The 4429-nt window shown below is 52.2% G+C and overlaps 1 long non-coding RNA gene across 3 annotated transcripts; it reads right to left on the bottom strand.

Annotated features, from left to right (window-relative positions):
- Positions 1–200: 200 nt before the first annotated feature.
- LOC113409278 lies at positions 201–3915 on the bottom strand. 3 transcript variants are annotated; one of them, XR_003370501.1, is made up of 3 exons: positions 3836–3915; positions 1946–2079; positions 201–410 (listed from the first exon to the last, which is right to left on the bottom strand). It is a non-coding gene; the product is annotated as an uncharacterized LOC113409278 (long non-coding RNA). The 3 variants fall into 3 exon arrangements; XR_003370500.2 differs by lacking the exon at positions 3836–3915 and adding an exon at positions 2666–2812; XR_003370499.2 differs by lacking the exon at positions 3836–3915 and having other exon boundaries at positions 1946–2528.
- Between the last annotated feature and the right edge of the window lie 514 nt (positions 3916–4429).

Raw genomic sequence — 4429 nt, 5'->3', positions numbered from 1 at the left:
TTTTAAGAACAGCTTGGACAAACACCTATCTGGGATGGTCTAGATAATACTTGGCCCTGCCTCAGTGCAGGGAACTGGATGAGATGACCTACTGAGGTCCCTTCCAGTCCTACATTTCTATGATTCGGTAATCACACACAAACAAGTTTCAGCTCTAAGATTACAGAGCTCTTTTTAAAAACATGATATGAATAGAGATAGAAGAGTCATGATTATTTATTCACTATGGAGACCCAGGAAGAGGTCAGTGGAACAAAATACAGAAACACTTTGCGATCTGAAGCCATTTTCCCAGCCTCCTTCCTCACCTCTTGCAGCTGTTTCAGCACACTCAGAACTAACCAGTCTCGCTCCAGCTGCTGCTTCAATTCAGTAAATTCCACAATGGCCACATTCAGATCTTGCCGGACCTAGAATAGCAGCACAGACGTCAAGCCTTCAGCAGTTCATTTACAGTAACCAAAGGCTATGAGAGCCATTTCTATTTCAAAAGTAACACCGACATGACAACACCAGCGTGCTGCCTGAAACGCACGTACCTCCCAAAGTTACAAACACCACCTAAGGTTATTATAACTGAAACAAATTTGAAGGAAAAAAGGTTCTATTTCTCCAGTGTATTTACCTAGTGCAGTTGACAGAAATGTGTATATATTCAGTTTGTCTGTATGATCAGACTGTTTTAACCTCACTAGAAAGACCCTTTTAAACAGCAGAGGAGAAGAGAAACTCGTAAAAAAAAAAAACCCCAAACAAACAAACAAACAAACAAAAAGCATTATTGTATGGGAATTTTTGAAAAAAAGTAGAACATGGCGATATCAAATTGCAGATCTTTGAATGAAATTCCAGAGTGCCTTTAACAATTCTCTCCTTTTAAATGAGATAAATGTCAATTTGAACTTAGCCAAAAGTACAGTTTAACTATACATTTTAAACGCTTCCATAGGCATGCAAGATCAATAGATGTGTTTCCCTTTTTTTTTAAAAAGATCCCCAAACTGTTAAATTAACAAACAAACAACAATCTCTTGCATTGGTTGTACCTTAAATTCTGCAGCACTAGGAACCCAAAGCTGAAATTGACTACAGACAAGTGTAACTGACGTCACTGATTGTTATTGTATACGCTGAGAAACATAAATTAAATACACAGCAACAAATAAACAGAGACAAGTAAAGTGGATGTTTCATAACTGGTATCAGATGTAAAAGTTATTTTCACATCGTATGATTTTTGAGTTGATCATTCTCCTTTGCAAAGAAAAAATCCAGATTTATATCCCACCTGCATTAGAGCCTTTCTAACTTAGATTTCAAAGCCAGAGTGGCAAGGCAGAGGCCAGCTAAGAGAATTAGTCCAGGGATATAGAAAGGACGACACACACAAAAAATATAAGCAGGCCACGGGAAGGACAGTCTTGCACTCAATATACAGAAAATCTGGGCTCAATTCACAGCTCTGCACAGAATCTTATGTGCCATAGGACTCTTTGTTGCTTTTTACAGATCCAGACTAACACGGCTACCCCTCTGATTCTTGGCCAAGGTCATTCCACTTCTTTGTGCCTCAGTTTCCCCACCTGCAAAATAAGAATGATTCCTCCCTATCTCAATGCGGAGAGGCTTAGAAGATAAATGCATTAATATACTCGAGGGGCTCTGAAACTACTGTGATGAGCACCACGGAAAACCATTCAGCTACATAATTAATGAATAAGCTATAGCCCGCCCTTTATTTATATCCCAGGTCTGATACATCATACATCGGTATGTTTCAGTCAAGGGCACTCTTTATAAGAGGCGGCGATTCATCCTGGAATCCTTAGCCAAGATCCTCCTCCCCTGCCTTCCTGTGCTGCGCATCAGTGGAGTTGTACTGCTTTGGGACGATGCAGGATGAAAGCTGCTAGATACAGATAAAGTGAAACCGCTGCTGCGTCACCTCATTTCGATCCTGGATTTCAGTAGGTCGATGTTGCCGGACAGACTGTCCACTTGTGACACCAAGTCCTCAGCGCTTTGCATGCTCGGGAGGAACTCGTTATACTTCTTGTTAATCATGTTGCAGACTTCGCCCTAGGTAGAAGGGATGGACTCCGCATCAGAAAAACGAACACCCATAGGGTTGCCAACTCTGACTGAAGCTATTCCAGGGACATTTTTTTCCCAACATGAGGTAATGTCATGTTCTTAAAATAGCCTATTAAAACCTCCCGGGTTGCTTTCAACAGTCACCAAGAGATTGATGCCGATTGTGGGAGACTCCAGGCCAATCCTGGAGGGTTGGCAACCCCAAACACCCGCAGAGAGACACCCCAAGGCCGTGGCCACGGGGCCCAAGCCTCCCACCCCCATCGCAGCCCTCTCTGCAGCCCGAGCTCGTTGAGATGGGCCGACTGATTTCCCAGGTGGAGGGACAAGGAAAGTAGCTCCAAGGAACGTCTCGCAGGCCAGGCTGGGAGCAGCACAGATCCCCCATCACTGACACCCTGCAGACATGAGCAGGAATCACTGGCCCAAAGCACCGCCCCCTCCAGAGCCTCCTGCCCCGCCCCTCAGTGTTACCCGCCCCCTAGCGCCTGGGGCCCGACACGCCGGGGTCACCCCCACCGCGCTCACACCCTGCCCCCCCCTTCTCCGGGCCCCCCACAGCCCTTCTCACCCGCCTTCACGGGCTGCCCAACTGCCCCCCCTCTGCCCGGGCCCCCGGATCCGCCTTCTCCAGCCGGCCCGAGGGCGCCAGCACCGCAGCCACCAGCGAGGGGGACGGGGCAGCCCTGGGCACCCAGCGCCCGGCCACCCCCTCATCGGCGGCCCGCCACCGCGCGGCACCACGGGAAAGTGAGTCCGCCCGCCCCCTACTGCGGGACTCCAATTCCCACGAAGGTACCTGAGGAGGCCCGTGCGGGACTCCAACTCCCAGAGTGCACCACGCAGGGCGGGCCTACGAGCTGCGGCGAGGGACAAACCTATTTCGAACGTTTTGCTCTTTCCCCGCCATTCTATTGGTCCGCAGCCGCCGAGCGAGTGAACGAGCTCCCCGTCTGATTGGTCCGCTGCCGCGGGGCGGGGAATATAAACCGGGACCGGCGGAACTGCTGCCTCTCGGCCAGGGGGACCCGGGGGCTGCCGCTGGGCCGCGCAGCGAAGGCGGTAAGTGGGGCGGACGGGGGTGGGGCCGGGGGTGCCGCGCGCCAGCTGTAGCTAGAACGCCGGAGCCGCCCAGAGGCTGCGGGGAGGGGCTCGGGAGAAGGATCTGGGGGGGCTCGGGCGAGGGGGGGCTGCTCGGCTGGTGGCGGGGGGGGCTGCTCGGGCAGGGGGGGCTGGGCTGGTGGTGGCGGGGGGGCTGCTCGGCTGGTGGCGGGGGGGGGCCTGCTCGGGCGGGGCGGGGAACGGGGGCTGCCGCTGGGCCGCGCAGCGAAGACGGTGAGTGGGGCGGAAGGGGGAGGGGCCGGGGGTGCCGCGGGCAGCTGTGACTAGAACGCCGGAGCAGCCCAGAGGCTGCGGTGAGAGGGGCTCGGGAGAAGGACCGAGGGGCGCTCGGCTGCTGCCGGAGCGGTGGGGCGGGGACGCCTCTCGGGCAGGGGCGCTGGGCTGCTGCCGCAGCTGGGGGATGGGGATGAGAACAGGGAGCTGGGCTGGTGCTATGGGCGGGTGGGGGCTTCCTCCTGCACCAGCGCCTGCTGGAGAGGTGGCAGCTGTAAAGGGCCCTTTGGAGGCTTCTGAAAAGCTGTCTGTGAAGGGGAAGCGCTTTGCACCTGCCCTTACCTGCTCCAGAGGCTGCCCCCAGCCAGGTCTAATCGTGCTTTGTATCAGAGACACCCACACTCACCTGTCGTCTTTGCAGGAGGGGGCAGTGACCTGAATGTTTGCTTCCTTTCCTCTTGCCTGGAGGGGATTGGCTCTCCTGGGGGATCTGGTTGGGGAATGTATCTGACTTACTGTGTGACCTTCCAGACAAACTTTACTTTCCTGTCCTTTTCTCACTTTGTTCGAAAAAGCAAAAACAAGGGGAATAAATGGTTTTCAAGTGTCTTCGGTTTTCCAATAAAAGCTTCCACTTCAACACTTGTGTTTGATTTTTCTTTTGGGGAAATGGGGGTGGAAGAGAAGCTTGTAGCAAAACTTCCAACCTGGGACAATGTGGTGGTTCTCCCATTGCCTTTGAGGTTCTGAATTGGAGGTTTTGGAGCTTGATTTTAAATCCCTCCCAGCTGCTTGGCCAACCTCCCTAAGAACACTCTCCCCCTGGATCTCTAGCAAGTGTCAGGGAAGCCATGTTCTGAAACCTCAAACTCTAGAGCAGTGATACTCAGACTGCAGCTTGGAAACTGCAAGTAGTTCTTTGCAGCACCTATTAAAACACTGATTTAATTAACCGCTCAGGATGCTTTTTCTCTATTAATTTGCACAAAGCCATTGATGT

This window comes from Terrapene carolina, unplaced genomic scaffold (genome assembly GCF_002925995.2).
Source record: "Terrapene carolina triunguis isolate 2854851 unplaced genomic scaffold, T_m_triunguis-2.0 Scaffold31860, whole genome shotgun sequence".
Classification (NCBI taxonomy): domain Eukaryota; kingdom Metazoa; phylum Chordata; order Testudines; family Emydidae; genus Terrapene; species Terrapene triunguis.
The sequence above is the reverse complement of the archived record's forward strand: the minus strand, read 5'-3'. Positions and strand labels throughout refer to the sequence as shown.